This window comes from Ixodes scapularis, unplaced genomic scaffold (assembly GCF_016920785.2).
Source record: "Ixodes scapularis isolate PalLabHiFi unplaced genomic scaffold, ASM1692078v2 PGA_scaffold5__190_contigs__length_132052651, whole genome shotgun sequence".
In the NCBI taxonomy this organism is placed as follows: domain Eukaryota; kingdom Metazoa; phylum Arthropoda; class Arachnida; order Ixodida; family Ixodidae; genus Ixodes; species Ixodes scapularis.
This window is the reverse complement of record NW_024609880.1, coordinates 25,050,287-25,066,935: the sequence shown is the minus strand read 5'-3', so window position 1 is coordinate 25,066,935 and position 16,649 is coordinate 25,050,287. Positions and strand designations below refer to the sequence as shown.

General features: G+C 47.5%; 1 protein-coding gene and 1 pseudogene across 1 annotated transcript in view; both read right to left on the bottom strand.

Moving 5' to 3' along the window:
- LOC120841730 (parathyroid hormone/parathyroid hormone-related peptide receptor-like) overlaps positions 1-16,649 on the bottom strand; it is a 327,477-nt gene that overhangs the window by 279,216 nt on the left and 31,612 nt on the right. The gene's annotated exons all lie outside the window — the stretch shown is intronic.
- LOC121838107 lies at positions 2,053-6,840 on the bottom strand (annotated as a pseudogene).

Sequence of the window (16,649 nt, the reverse complement as noted above, 5' to 3'; positions counted from 1 at the left end):
TCGATCTAGGAGTGCTTAGTCAAGAGCCTCCCCTAGCTACAAGGTGGGCGTGACCCTTTGATGTTACAAGTTTAAGCTCATTTACAAACCAGGGAGAATGCTTGGAAACTCCGACGGCTTCAGCACAGTGCCCTTCCCCACAAGCAGCGTGCCTGATTTCACGCTAGGCGACCTATTCATGCTGGAACAGGGACCCCCTGACGTACTATTACCAGCTGTGGCTCATCGAAAGACAATTAGAGATTTTCTGCTCTCACAGTTTGTGCAACTTTCACACCGGAACCCCTTTTACTATGATAGGAGCATACCTCGGCAAACCTCACTCATGAGGGCCCTCACTCACCCCCACTCACCCTCATCTTCACAGGTGAGGTGAGGGTGAGTGAGTTTCTGAACCAGGAAAATGCATGAGTGTGAGGGTGAGTGAGGGCCGTGAGGGCTGTGGGGGCGGTGAGGGCCGTGAGGGCTGTGAGGGGGGGGAGGGCCGTGAGGGCCGTGAGGGCGGTGAGGGCCGTGAGGGCCGTGAGGGCGGTGAGGGCCGTGAGGGCCGTGAGGGCGGTGAGAGCTGTGAGGGCCGTGAGGGCCATGAGGGCCGTGAGGGCCATGAGGGCGGTGAGGGCGGTAAGGGGTATAGGGTCATGAGTGCGTGAGGGGCGTGAGGGTGGTGAGGGGCGTGAGGGTGGTGAGTGGCGTGAGGGCCGTGAGTGCGTGAGTGGTGTGAGGGCGGTGAGTGCGTAAGGGGTGTGAGGGCCATGAGTGCGTGAGGGCAGTGAGTGGCATGAGAGGCGTGAGGGCCGTGAGGGCGATGAGCGCATGAGGTGTGTTAGGGCCATTAGTGCGTGAGTGCGTGGGGCCCCCTTCAGATCCAGCATCTTTCTCAGCAATTTTGGTGTTAATGGCGGGTTGTTCTCTAGTTTTCCCTCGATCGACACGAATTGCTGAGATCGGGTGCGGCTCGGAATAAGCAAGCAACTCGGAGCAATTCGAATGCGTTTGAAGCGCCGGTGATGATGACACCGAAAGACTTGGTTCTGGTTTGAAATCGATCGTTTTTTTGGGAATAAACTGTTTCAGAAAGGTGCATTAGTATTCTTAACGAGATTTAAATGCATAAAAACACGTTAATAACGCGTAATTGGGTCTAAATAGTGCAAGAAAAATAAAATTTTATGATGACGATGGCAAATTGTAGCAATTGGTTGCTGCGTGTGATCGCGGGCGGCCCGTGTTGCTGGTGTTGCGACGTAAGGTTTCTGGGCGAATTTGCCCCATCTGAAGCTGGCCTGAGTGGCGTGAGGGCCATCAGTGCGTGAGGGGCGAGAGGGGTGTGAGGGCCGCAAAAGCGGTGAGGCGCGTGAGGGTGGTGAGTGGCGTGAGGGCGGTGAGTGGCGTGAGGGCGGTGAGTGGCGTGAGGGCGGCGAGTGGCGTGAGGGCGGCGAGTGGCGTGAGGGCGGTGAGTGGCGTGAGGGCCGTGAGGGCCGTGAGGGCCGTGAGGGCCGTGAGGGCGGTCAGGGCCGTGAGGGCGGGGAGTGGCGTCAGGGCTATGAGTGCGTGAGGGCCGTGAGGGCGGTGAGGGCCGTGAGGGCGGTGAGGGCGGTGAGGGCCGTGAGGCCGGTGAGGGCCGTGAGGGCGGTGAGGGCGGTGAGGGCCGTGAGGGCGGTGAGGGCGTGAGGGCGGTGAGTGGCGTGAGGGCCATGACTGAGTGAGGAGCGTGAGGGCCGTGAGGGCGGTGAGGGGCGTGAGGGCCGTGAGGGGCGTGAGGGCCGTGAGGGCGGTGAGTGCGTGAGGGCCGTGAGGTTCAGTGAGGGTGAGTGAAGGGCTGAAGGTGAGTGTGACTGTGAGGGTGAGGGTGAGTGAGGGGCTGAAGGTGAGTGTAGCTGTGAGGGTGAGGGTGAGTGAGGGGCTTAGGTGAGTGTGGCTGTGAGGGTGAGGGTGAGTGAGGGCGACCTAAAATGCCGACCTCTGGATAGGAGATTGGGATCCTTTATGTGCCAAGAACAACGAACTCAGTCTACACGAAAGATGCCTTTTGTGGGGATCACGTGCAGCATGCTACTCTATGGTCAAATGTTCTTCAACTGCTACATGCTGGACATTCTGGAGTGGAAAAAACTGAGATGATCAATAGACGTCGCGTTGTGGAGTCGCCGACGGGCCGACGCTCGCGAGCTCCAAAGGCCAAAGCGACCGAGAACCACAGCTCGCGCACAGCCCGAGATATAAACATCCATTCCCCCGCTTCGCGCCTAACGCAAGCGCCGTACTAGAGGCGTCTTTATTTTATTTCGTTTTACCTATAATAAACGAGAAGTCAGTCTTCAGCCTGACTCCGGCACGAAAGGTTGTCTGCGTTCTCTTCCCCAAAGAACGTAAAACGAAACAGCCATGTCCAGTAGCCTGGAATCGACAATGCCATTCTAGAGAAACAAGAATTGGCCGACCGACTGTTACGATAAGAAAAGCATTTATAGAATCGCCCGTGGTCTTGCAGTCGGTCTTCATAGCTCGAGCGCTGCGAGCCCGAGCTCTTGCGCCGGCATGGTTGTCCCTGCATGTGAATCATAGAATGCACGCTACAATAGCTCCCCCCTTTAAAAAATCCAGATGGGAACATGTTAAGGGATGTTCATGATGTCTGGGCATGTGGTAGCAGAAAACGTACGCGGGAGGATCGTGGCTGTGTCGAAGCATTGCGTGAAGAAGCAAAGTCCTGTGAGCGTGCAAAGATAGCAGTGTTGTCAAGAGATTGGGTATATGTTTCATGTGACGATTCTTGGTAGGCTGGTTTCAAGCGGTCAATGGATACAGTTTCTTGTCGGCCATTAATACCAATCGTGAAAAGTTTATCGCCACGAGTTATGACTCGATATGGGCCATCGTAAGGGTGCTGAAGTGGCCTTCCCACAGCATTGCGACGAAGAAAAACGTGTGTGCATGAATGTAGATCGGCTGAGACATAAACGGCTGACCGTTGTTGGGGGCGGGGAGGGGTAGGTCGGATGGCGCGCATTATCCGCTTCAATTTTGTCGCGTAGCTCGTAGGATCCGGTGCTGGATCTTCTGGTCCGTTTGAAAAAAATTCTCCTGGAAGTCGTAATGTTGTGCCGTAGAGCATTTCCGCAGGGCTGCAATCGATGTCAGTCTTCAAACTCGAAATACCCCCACGCCAACAAAACCCTTTTTCCGTTTCCCTAAAAGCCCATGGAAACTAAACAGATAAAAGGAACGCATCTCAGCTCTGAAAGGTCAGTAGCCCTGTACGACACGGATGTTGGCAGTGTCTTCCAGGAATCACAGCAACATCTGAATACATGGCTTGCACCGACATTACTTGGCCAGACACAATGGGGAAAGGGCACGCGAGAGCGTACCCTCCACTGCGTTAATTTTTCAACAACAGGGGGCCAAGGGAGACAACGGGGAAAAGGCATGTGAGAGCTTAGCCTCCACTGCGTAAACTAGACGATTTTGACCCCAGAAAGGAGGGCGGACTGACACCACGTGCAAGCCATGTATGGACACTGGAAGAATGCAGGGTCCACGAGATAACACGTTTAACGAACCTCTAAGGGGAAAGGGTTTCGCTAAGTCGGAAACGTGCAACGACCGGTGTTTTTCGGTTTGAACCGATTTTGTATTGTCGTCGCCGACGGATGTTTATCGGTGTTTTTCGGTTAAAACCGGAAAATACACATTCTAGATATAGGGTGATATGCTGTTGTACGAATGCGCGAAGTTCCTAAGATGGTCATGAGTTCGCGGAAAAGAGTAGACTCGAACTGGAGACCTCGGTCTGTTGTAAGGTATGAAGGCACGCCGAATCTGGACACCCAGCCATTGATGAAAGCTTGGGCGACCGTTTCTGCACGGATGTCCTGGATTGGGATGGCTTAGACCCAACGCGTAAAGCGGTCAATGCAGGTGAGCAAGTAAGTATAACCATTCGATGGTGGCAGCGGTCCAACTAAATCTATGTGGATCTGGTCAAGTCGAAGGTCGGGAGGGGTAAAGGAAGAGAAAGGCGAAACTGTGTGTCGACTTATCTTTGAGCGTTGGCACTGGAGGCATGCTCGGGTCCATGCCCTGACGTCGCGGTTCATGCTAGGCCAGATAAATCTGGAAGATAAAGTCGTCGTGTTACGCGCATTCCAGGATGTGACAAGCAGTGGAAGGAATCGAAGATTTGTTTCCGGAAACTGGATGGAACGAAAGGGCGGGGAGTGCCTGTCGACATCTCACAAACAACTGTCTCGCCGTGCGTTTCTGAATGAATTTGCTCGAAGATAAGATGAGGAGCTGTAGTACGAAGTTTGCTGAGCTCTTGATCATATGCCTGTTATCGTGCCAAGGCTTGGTAATCAACAGATGGTGGTAGCAAAACTTGGGAAGCCATGACATGCGAGAGAGAGCGTCTGCTACATTGTTGTCTACGCCGCTCACGTGACGAATGTCAGTGGTAAATTCAGAAATGAAAGCCATATGACGAATCTCGCGAGGGGAGTGGTTGTCATTCGCTGATGATAAAACAAATGTAAGGGGCTTGTGATCTGTGACTACATGAAATTCGCGACCTTCGATGTAATGACGAAAGTGGTTTATGGCCAGGTAGATCGCCAGCAATTCTCAGCCAAAAGTGCTGTACTTCGTTTCGGACGATGTGAGCTTCTTTGAGAAAAAGGCTAGGGGTTGTCATTTGCTCTTGACATATTGCTGCAACACAGCTCCTGTGGCTTCATTCGATGCGTCCACCATGACGTTAATTGGGGCGTCGTGATGGGGATGAAGCAGAATGGTAGCTGAAGTGAGGTCTTCCTTGATTTTTTTGAAAGCATGGGAAGTTTGTTCTGTCCACACCAACGGTGTGGAGTCTTTTGTGTTGCCCTGCAGAAGGTTAGTTGGAGGATGAAGGGTGTGGGCACATTTTGGAATAAATTGGCGATAGAAATTAATTAGACCGAGGAATTCCCGAAGTTTTCGAATGTTGGACGGTGGAGGAAAATTGGCGATAGCTTCCACTTTCGTACGCAAGGGAGAAATTCCCTGACTGTCAACGTGGTGCCCGAGGAAGTCTAGCTCGCCGACGCCGAAAACGCACTTGCTTTTGTTAATGATGATGCCGATGTTGACGAGTCTATCGAAGAGGATGCGAAGATGTTGCTCGTGTTGTTGCTCATTTGCGCTGAATACGAGAATGTCATCAAGGTAAGCGAAGCAAAATGTGAGGCCGCGAACTACAGTGTCGATAAATCGTTGGAATGTTTGTGCAGCGTTTCTCAAGCCGAATGGCATGCGAAGATATTCAAACAGACCGAATGGGGTTGCTATAGCTGTTTTGGGAATATCTTGCGGTGCCACGGGAACTTGATGGTACGCCTTCACGAGGTCCACTTTTGAAAATATCTTGGACCCTTGCAGTGATGCAGTAAAATCCTCAATCCGTGGCAGCGGGTACCTGTCAGGGACGGTCGCATTATTAAGAGCTCGGTAATCTACACATGGTCGCCAGTCCCCAGGCTCTTTGTTGGGGACCATGTTTAGTGGAGACGCCCATGAACTGTTGGAGGGCCGAATAATATTGAGCTCTAACATGTGTGCGAATTTGTCTATTTCAATCTTAAGCCGTGCTGGAGGCAAACGTCTAGGACGAGCATATACTGGCGGTTTCGTGGTGACGATGTGGTGTTCAACGTCATGTTTCACCGGCGCGTCAAAGTTGTTAAGCGATGTTAGTTGTCTGTAGTCTTTTAGAAGCGTTTCATACCTTGAGGGTGGAAGAAAATGAATAGCGACTTCGATATGCGGTTTTTGGCATATGATTGCATTAACGGCTAGATTGGTGGTATTATCCGGGAGACATCTGTTGTGCATATCCACGAACAGATCGAAACGCCGAAGGAAATCTGCACCTAATATGGGGTACGAAACGTCTGCAACTAGGAATATCCAACGAAATGTTCTTCGAAGGCCGATGTTTAGCGCTAGGGATTGTTCTTCGTAAGTCGCAATCGATGATTTATTAGCAGCTTGTAAAATGTAAGGAGTCTTCTTCCTACGTTTTGAGGGCTCAAATGACACTGGTAGAGCACTCACCTCAGCCCCTGTGTCGATAAGGAAACGTAATCCTGTATTATGATCGGCGATAAAAAACAGGTGACTGGGTTGTAGGTTGCCACCACTAGATGCCTCTAGTGTGGACAAGCTCGTTTCCCGACGCCGAGCAAGGTTAGTGACATCGCCGAGCGTCGTCACCGAAAGTCCAGTGATACCAGCACAAACCTTCGTTGCTCTGGCGTTGACGCCTAGGAGAGGAAGAGTATTTTGGCCGTGAGGTTGAGCGACTCTGGTGGAGGGCAGGAGGTCGGGAGACGAGAGCTGCTACTTGCGCTCTAAGCTCGGATATCTGCTGAAGAAGTTCCATAACCACAGGAGATGCCGGGTAGTCGCTGCCTGCGTGTTGTGGTCTCGTCGTCGCAGTCGTTTCTCCAGGCATCCTGTCGATAGGAGATACGATGGGAAGTGCGACTTCCATGATTCTGTCGGCCAGCTGAGCCAGATCGTCGAGGCTCATGGATGGGTGTAGAAACGAGTACCATGCGTACGTTTGATGGTAGCCGTTGAAGAAAAAGCTCCCGCAGCAGGGAGGTATCAAACGTTGGCAATCTATCACCCACCAACTGCTGCAGTCGACGAAGAAGCTGGGAGGGCGTTCGGTTTTTCGAGCTGTTTGGAAGTTATTAGTTGCTGGAGCCGTCTTTGCTCCGATGCGGATGTTCGTTTGATCAGTTCCGAGCGAAGCTTGTCAAAAGGCTGATCGTCTGGAGGCGAGAGGATTAAATCTCGAATTTCCATGGCCACCTCGGGAGGAAGAGACGCTACGACGTGATGGAAATTCGTAGCTTGGCTGGTGATCCGAGTGGTGACGAACTGTGATTCCACTTGCGCGAACCATACCAGAGGATCCGCTGGCCAAAATTTCGGAAGTCGAAACGTGATGGCGGCGACATTTGTGGTAGCGATGTTCTCGAGAGCCATAGCGACGTATCACGTTTGGGACACCAATTGTAGAGACATAAGAATTGGCCGACCGACTGTTACGATAAGAAAAGCATTTATACAATCACCCGTGGTCTCACAGTCGGTCCTCGTAGCTTGAGCGCTGCGAGCCCGATCTCTTGCGCCGGCATGATTGTCCCGGCATGTGAATCATAGAATGCACGCTACACCATCACCAACCAAATGAGAGACTGCACTGCTTGTCAAGCTTACACGCAAGTCTACTCGTTGCGTGCCCGTCATGCCCTGGACATTTTCCGAAAAGCACTGATCCAGAGCTCTTGAGTAGAGCCCTTCTTATGGTACTACTTTCTAGTTATGACAGACGCTTTCTCCAAGTGGGTGAAAATACATCCGATTCCGCCACACTCGGCAGACGTCATCATCTCTGTGATCGGGATCGTTTTTGCGTAGCATAGCCTACCTGACCTTATTCTTTTTTAAACGGGCCAGCATTTATTAGCAGCCTATTCGCCGAATTCTTCCAGCGGTATGGAATTCGACGCATGATAGCGCCATCCTACCACCCCGCTTTTAAAGGAGTAACAGGACTAGTGGTTCAAACTATAAAGGACATACCCAAGAAGAGTTCACCTGGTGAATTCAAGACTCGGGTGGCAAGAGTTTTGTATCAATACCGAACGACGTCACATGATGTAACGGGTCGTGCACCATACAAGCTGCTCATGGGCAGAAATATCAAGACGCCATTAGACGGAATTTGTTCCAGCCTTCGGGCTAACATCCAAGACCGAGGAAAAAAGCAACTCTAAAGCAGCTATTTTCCTCGGTCAATCCCATCTTTGATGGAAATAAAGGCATATTATTATTAATATTAACAAAATCAACTGAAGCAAATGCTGCTCGCTGGCCAAGGTTGCCGCAGTGCTCTATTGCTTGATTTTGGTCACATAATTACTTGAATTGAACTTCAATCCCGGGCCGCCTTAGATGCCTGCTTCAGTTTCGGTCCCATTGAGTGCATCCCCATCCGAGATTACCCTTGAGAATGGAACGTCCTGGTATAGACGCAGAGATCACCTTCGACTAAACTCCATGCATCAATCCCATTATCCAGTGATTATTTCTCAAGAGAATCTCGAGCTGACGCAGCCGATGAAAACTACCGCGCATAGTGAAGCACAGACTGAGCAGCGGCCGACACCGACCATGGGAACTTTCTCATCACCAACCCCTGCCCTGGTCGAGGAAAATCCCGGTGTCGTAAGGAGAAGCACGACCCAAAGCGACCTGTTCGCTGGTGTTCTCATGAACAATAAAAAAAAAATTGCGCAACCAAGGGGAGAGGGGCGTTAACTGCCAGCTAGCGCCACCTGCGCCGCCTACTTATATGATGCGGGAAGGACGGATCTTGATACGTTTGGGCATATTAAAATTCAGTGTGTTGTGGACTGTCATCTAGTTCGGATGTCTTTTCTTCGCGGTCAGCAGTCGTATCATTTATTTCTCTCTTTGACGGTCTGCAGGATGTCACAGCTGCCCTCTCCCTTTGGAGGCTCAGCTGTCTTCCTGCAAACTGCTGTTTTCTTTCGATTAACGTTTAGCAAAAACGTCACCGCCTTCAACTCTTAAAAACAAGCCCCCCCCCTCCCCCCCCCCCCCCCCAAAAAAAAAAGAAAAACTGTCGACCCCTTAATATTTTAACCTCAAAAAAGCACTGTCAGCCGCTTTGTCAAAAAAAGAAAAGAAAATCAATCCGAAAATAAATATTTTTTTAAACAAGTCCGAGCCTGCGAAATATGTACCTATGAATGTTGAAGAGCTTTGTCTGTAATTATACGAAAACATTACCATTCATAATTTTCCGCATTATCTAGTCACTTATAGCTACGGAAATTATTGCCGCAGTTGATTCTAGACAAGCTTCAACCAGTTACTGCGTTGTTTCGACAACTCGATGTTTAAACTTTTCCGTTTACTGTCCCTTCATCTCCGCTTATGAAGGCAGCGAAGATCATTACTGGGGCCTCGTGAAATAACAATGGTTTAGTGCATCGTAAGATAAACGCTTCACGGCAGCGGTACGAGCAATGGTTCTTCCCAACGACGCAGTAAGAACGCCTGCGTAACCGTTGTCAAGGACATATCGACCACAGGGTGACCCCAGCGGGAACAAAGTATACCAGCGATCATTTTTGGACAACCTTAGACTGTCTTGATGATTCCGCCGTGCATACTGAACAATTTACATGTGCGCATCCTTTGTAGTATATCGCAAAACAGCAAAGGTTGAACTGAGAAGTTGCGACCACTTAGGTTACATTCATACTCCGATCAGAGGGTAGCCTTGTAGTATTCAGATTTATGCGTGTTTATAAATTGGTCGACCTTGATGCGATCTGTCTTCGCGTTCTTATTTTTAGAGTTTGCTTGTTAATTCTGGGTTTTATAGGCGATGTTATAGGTTTCAAAAGCCTACGTATGTGCGCTAAAGTCGTATTACGCGCGAACTTTCAAGTCGGTTATATAAAAAATAAAAAGCCGAAGGAGATATAAACGTCAACATAAGGGGTAGATTTCAGACAGACCAGGAAAATAGCTCGCCCTTGCGGCGGACATAAAACAGCACGTAAACCTGTCGAGGCGGCGACTCCAGGTCATAAACTAGCCAGATCCCGGGGTCTACTGATTTAAAAGCACTTGCAGCTTTGTTAATCTATATATGCTCACGTGTGCGCTTGTCAGCTTAACTTTGTAACGATCGCCCAGGCTGCTTCCTTGAAATTACTTCTATTAGTATTTGAAATGTTTGTGTTCCGTGTCACACACTACACAGATCGGACTATGATGTATTCTTTTAAGCATCAGAGTATCTATTTTATATCACTGTGAAGTATTGCTTTTATAATTAATTAAGTTGCGTTCATCCTGGTGATGTTGAGTTTAGTTGAGAAAACATCTTTATTTATTTTATTGAATGGCTGCTGTGGTTTTAAAGCATCCGCAGCGGCAAAAAAAAAAAAATAGAAAGAAAAATAAACCCCCTGGTTTGACGTTCCAACATCTGAAAACAAAAGTGGCGCAAATAAAAGCTGTTGCCTTTGGAGGGGCGATATTCGCCTCGCAGTTCGAAGCTGTATTAAAAAGATTTCGTATTAGAAATAATTGTAAAAGTCGCACAACCCCAGTGAGAACTATGCTCCTGGTTGTTTAGCCAATTTTTATTTACACACAGCATCAGTGTCCATTTACATCACCAAAACCGGACGCGGTTTTGTTGATGTCACGAGCTCATGGCATAGACACTGCTACAACGGCATTTTCTTATCGCCTATTTTTTTTTTCAGAGAGCGTGTGCAGTGTGCATTGGGTAATATAAAACACTTAGGTACACAACAGGTTGTTAACGCTGTGGTGTACGTCAGTGTTAACACCTCCGCCTCGCACGCAGCGGAGCCAGGTTCAATTCTCGTGGGCGGCCGGCGATCTCTTCCGAAAAATTGGCAACGTCGAAGACGAACACCCTGCAGCATCAACTATAGCATCAACTACAGCGTGAAGAGCTGCATCATCTACATCATCAACTGCAGCGTCAACTACACTATCATCTAGAGCATCAAATACAGCATCAAGAACAGAATCAAATACAGCATCAACTACAGCATTAAGTACGGACGCTATCACTGTAAACAAAACGATATGGCGCATTTCTTTTGTTTTAATTTTTCATAAACAGCTAAACTGCTTCGCCTGTAAACTGCAGAGCTGCTTCGGGCAGAGGACCTTTCTTCTCATCTAAAAGGAACAAGATGAAAATCAATATTCTAAAAATAAGGTAACCAGGGGCCCATGTCAGATAGACGTGCGGTGCAATCGTTGGGACTGTTGTCTGACTTTGAAATAACCTTCGTGCCTCGCCTTGTCATGAAGCAGTTGGGCTGTCGCGGCAGGTTTTAGGAAATCTAAAACGTGGCTTCCAAAGAAAGTGACGACAGCTTTATCGCCAGATCCGCCTGGGCGCCATCTGCTCGCATTTTGTTTTCTCCTTTATGATATTCAAGTTATGTTTGTGCATGTCGTGTTTTGAAGGACTATGAGGAACCGCGAATCAAAGTTTGAGGGCCCAGACAGGTGTCCCAAAAGATTGCCTGCCTCACATTGAATAAACTAGATTGAAAACTATTGACAGCACCACACAGCTTCTTCTTCGTTTGTTTTTTCTTTCAAAGTTATACCGTATATTCTGGTCTTCCTAGTATGAGGGCAGAACCATTTTATTTTTGTAGCTTCAGAAATCACCCCTTGATGTCGCGCCGTAAGTTCTTCGTAACACTGAATTTCTTTTCCGTAGACGCCGGAGCGCTTTTACAGTCACTTCATTTTTTATGTAGACGCAATAATGTAAATTTTAAACACTATTAAATTTTTTTTTTCTTGGATCTGCATATGGCTGACTTCACAGGGCACCGCCTTACAATGGTTTTGACACCAGAGTCTGCAAGTACAAGTGCGGGTTGTCAGCCCGAGTTCTTCTTGTCGTCGTCGCGTTCGACGGCTAGAAATGTCTATTGCCTGAGACGATGGCTTTAGAAAGCAGGTCATTCTTTCTTAGTTTGTTTGTTTGGGCTTTCTTTCTGAAACGCTCATGTAAACCAGGTGTGTTCAGGAAAGTTTCGCTTTGCCATTCGATGTTGTGTTTTTACCAACCTACAACTAAAAATACCGTCAGTAAAAAAAAAAAAAACAAATGCGGGAAAAGAGTGTTTGATGTGATGTTTTCTGATTTTCTGATTAAATGGTTTATTTTACCGGAGCTGAACGACCGATACACTGGTGTTTTCATAACGTGTTTTGGGCATTCGTGATTTCAGGAGCGCGAGCTAATCAATGTAAGATTATTTCTGAAACCGTAAGAATCAAAATCACAACGTTCGAACCTCCAGCGCGAGCATTCACTCTACACGTTGCCGAAAGGCCTGACGGTGACTACCAAGTTTCTAGAGACCAGTTCACTTCCGCGAACCGCTTACCAGGAGCTCGTCAGTCGCTGCCAGATGGATAATTTTCCGGAGTAAAGTCGAGAAAGCAATGCCCGTTTTTCCGCTTCCCGAAATCTCAAAGTGGGCGCGACATTTTTCCTCTGAGAAAGTGTAAATGTATCCAGGTGAATACTGTCGGCCATTTGCCACTGTAACGATGTGGTCGCTCCTTTAGGTTGAACATTTGGTCGACCACTGGCGACTCTGAAGATACCATTATACAACCTAGTTTCACAATTCCGTCCCGCGCTCGGTAGACGATAAAACAATATTGCTGTAGTCGCCAAAAAAAGAAAAGAAGAAGAAGAGAAATTGCGAAAGCAGCGGTATCTATTTGTGTTGTTTTGGCGATTTGACATGCTTCTCCGGGGCCTTCAACAAGCTGAACAAGCTCCAGTTTAATAGGAATAACTTAGGGCTACAATATTTATGTCATCTGCGGAAGGCCAGCGCGGGGCACAAATGGAGCACGAGTGCTGCGCGAGCGTTTGGCTGAAACTTGTGACCTCACTGACTGAGCACAAGGCACAGCCTAATTCTGACACACCGCTCGTGTCCAATTTTTCGCGCCCCATTGGTCTCTGGTAGGTGACGTTGAAAGTCTAATTACACGGCCTTGCCATCTAGGAGGTGCTGGTAGTCTCCACAGCTCTCAATATAAAATTAAAAAAAAAATGCGGAGAGGGAGAACGAAAAATCTAATCATGTCGTCAAGATCTTCTGGCATCATTAGAACATTGCCGGTTTCTCCTAACTAAAAAGTGCCATACGATGAAAAAAATGGGGTTATGAATCTTAACGATCTGGTAGAGATATCAGTACGGACACACGCATAAAAAAAGAAGGTAGCACTACATTTAAAACCGTTACAGCAGTCAGCAATCAACTGTAAATTATGACATAAAGGTCCGCAATGTCCTTGCTAAAAAATTCAGCGCATATATATTAAAGGGAATTACACCCTTAAAGTTGTAAATTCATTCATTCTAGTGATAAAACCTTCAGGGCGATAAAAGAACACCCTTAAAAAGATTACGAACGCCAACAAAATTTAACTGTACCTAATATTTTCACACCCTTTACACACCCTTCAAATATAAAGGCTGCCATACAACACCTCCCTAGTTTGGAATGAAATTGCGTTTATCACTCAATAGGAGGCTGCTGAAAGGGTGTAGTCACACTTAAGTTTCTGGAAAAGGCTCTTCACGCCCCTTAGGGTGTTCATATTTTAGTGTGCATTATCTAAAAGGCAAGAATTACTGTTCGGCACGATCTCGATTAGTCTACTAATGGTCAGCCACGAGAAAACACATCCCTTCGCAGATGCTGTAACGCTCACTGACTGGTACGCACACAAATATACCAAATTATCTTTTCGGACATCCGGAGAGTTGCTTCAAAACCATCCCTCCGGATTTTTTTTTTTTTTTTTCAACTTTTATATTTAGGGCAAAGGTTTCGTTTCTGGGCTTAAAGACGATATTATTTTTTTATTATTGCGCTTTAATCTCGATATACGAACAATTCAAAATGCTTAAGATGCCATGCAGAAGAAATGGGCAGATTTAGTAGATCGGATCCCAGAGATCCCAGATCCCAGAGGAACCTGCATGCTTCAAGTGCGAGAGGAGTGTTAGCGTCTTGAGCACGCACGCAAGCACCGGTACCTTGCGTGAGGGCCTTGTTACCTAATTCGCGAGACATTTGTGAGATCCCTAACCCAGCGAAATCGCACATTTTAATATTTTAGCTACCAAGACCGGCATTACAGGCAGTTACAGTCTTCGATTCTTCTTAGCAACCGCCGATGACTTTGATCTCTAAAGATGTAGCCTCATCGACACCGCTTCCGTCTATTTTACGTTTACAGCCTCGCTTCCCTCTATACATTTTTGCAGGACAGTGCTTTAATAGCCCCGTAATTGATCAAATGATATAAACTTAACCATGTTTCAACCAACTAAAATCGTTCAGTTTTCTTTTTTTTTACGGTGTTTTGATTTTATTGGTGATTTCAGAACAAATATGGCAGACAGTAATGTTTCTCGCGAGCGCCAGCCGATGCTGTTTGAGCACCTTTCATGAAAAACAGCAAGAAAATCAAAGCCGCGTACGAAGGATCGTTTTCTGAACAACCGGAAAACATTAATTCTTAGATCTCCGATGCAAATCAGTGTTTTACAGGAGCCTCGTCCTATAATTTCGAGTTGCACACAAATAAAAAAATGTGGAGCTAAACACCTTTTGACCTCGGCTGCCGCGGTGAGATTTTCCTGTATGTCTTGAAATCCATCTTACGTTGTGTTCCATCTGTGCAAGCCAGGAGTGATAGACCTATCTCATACATTTTTGGTATGTGGGGAATGTTTGATGAGTGTGAAATATAGAAGTGCATGTTGGTAGATTTTTCACAATACATGTCAAACGAGGAAACTGGCCTGCTTTTGACGACTATTCCATCACAAGGAAAAAAAAGTTTTGATGTGATTGACCTTATATTATAATCTTAGTGTGAATTTGTTTCTAGAAAGCATTAACTGTTATAATTTTAATTGAAAATGTTAAAAAAATAGCCAAAGGCGATTATCCTCTCAGTAAGGTGTGGAAAAGAAGCATGCCCTGAGTTGTAAGGTCTTAAACTATGTCACCTGTTGATAGGCCGTTCAATAAACGATCACCAATTTGTAGGAATAAATCCACTTGCCTGCATCACGAATTTAATTCATTTTCTTTCGCCCTTGAGTATCATATTCCCCAACAAAGGCAATCGTATTTCGTTGCTTTTACGCCGTTCCGCCGCGTTGATAGAACGCTCCCTTCCCCACTTTTGGGAGACATCCGCGGTCGCGTTAGCTCTTTCTTCTAATAGATCTTTCACCCTGTTCCATCTCATCTCGGCCCTCCTTTCCAACTGACAAGAGACGCGGTGTCAAGTTGTCAAGAACCCGACGGACCCGTAGTCTGGGTTACCGCTCATCTCATCTGTCCGGTTCCCTCCCTTTGTCCAGAGGTCGTTACCAGCAGGGATGGTCAGAACAGAACGACAGAAAGGAAGTGAAAGCTCAGATTAGGCTGTCGGTCTTTGAGTCCTATCATGCCAACCACTCAGTTGTGCAGTGCCGCATGGAATCGTAGTGACGCTTTCTTCTGTTCCCATAAGCTTCCATCCAAAAACCGAACCCCACTATGCTTCCTCCCAAGAGTTTTGTACAATGATTCAGTCTCAGCACAAATAAAGTACTAGAGGTTGGGCACAAATGTCAAGGCTTCAATACTTAGCGCTATCCGATTCAATGACTAACATGTTTGCGTCCCCACTGCTGTTTCGAAATTGAAAGTGAGCGTTTACGAACAAAACGTGTATATTACTCCAGTCATTGCCTACTGAATGCTGTGCAGTTTTGTCTATTAGGTAGTTAAACGCTCTTTGATCATTCGCAGTATCTCTCTGTAGCGGCATATCGGATGCCGCTCATCTGTCAACACCCGTTTGGACTGGCCATTTCTCTTATGTGTGGTAAGCACTGGAAATATTTGTACGTCTTGTCTGTAATCCTGTTTTGTGCAACCGGAATGGGAAACGTGAAAGTTAACAGGGAGAGTTACGTAGTCGTTTTGACCCGAACGGTTCGTCCTTGAACGTTTTGCCGACGCCACCGACCATGGACACTGAGAAAAAAAAGGAGAAAAAAGGTAGCAATGGCGCGTTTATCTCCCTTCTAGTGACGCGCCCCCAAGCAGGCTCGAGAAGAAGGGAGGAACGTGAGTTTTTTTTTTCCTTCTCCCAGGCAGATGAAAGAAGAGTTGCACCCTCCGACCTCATCTTCTTTCGCTTTTATTATTTGAGCGCGTCATGCGCGTGGTTTAGTGTACGTTGTTGAGTCGATTGAGATTCAGCGGAAGCGAAGGCCGGCTTTGATTTCTTCTCCCAGTTTAAACGGGCAGAACACCTTGGTTGTATTGACCGTTTTACCACTCATTTTGTCAAACGAGCAAGCGAAGCCGTACAACCAGCGAACTTCCGGAGCAGTGCCTCAGCACTCCGTACACTGGGCTAAGGTGATAATATCCAGATTGCCAAGCCATTTGGAACAACCTGACGACGTTGATGGCATTATGGAGATCGCGGAAACTGCCACCAAGACAGGTATGTGTTGCTGCCTGCTTGCCTTCTGTGCTGCGTTCGGCTCTCTTTCTTGATGGCGAATGCAAACCGACCATCAACCTGGTCTTTAATTTCCCCGTGTCAGCAACATATCAACAACATCGCAATGGTAGTGTTGCGCTTTGTAAACGGAGACTGGAATTATCACCGTTGTGACCGTTTGTCCGCGTTTCGTCGGTGTAACAGCAAGATCAGATGGCGTGAACGGTCAGGCATTGCCAAGCGTTGACGCCGCTGGTCGGGCCGTGATCGGAGGGGGCGGAGAGTTGCAGGTTGAAATTCTTCTTTACATTAGAGTTTAAGACCGTTTGAGGAATTACGGTGCAGCCGATCGGCCTACGGATAGCCATGTTCGAACGCTGCCCTGAACCGTACCTCCTCTCGTGCAGTGGCCAATGTTATTGTCGTCTGAGATGTCCTCTTGTGCC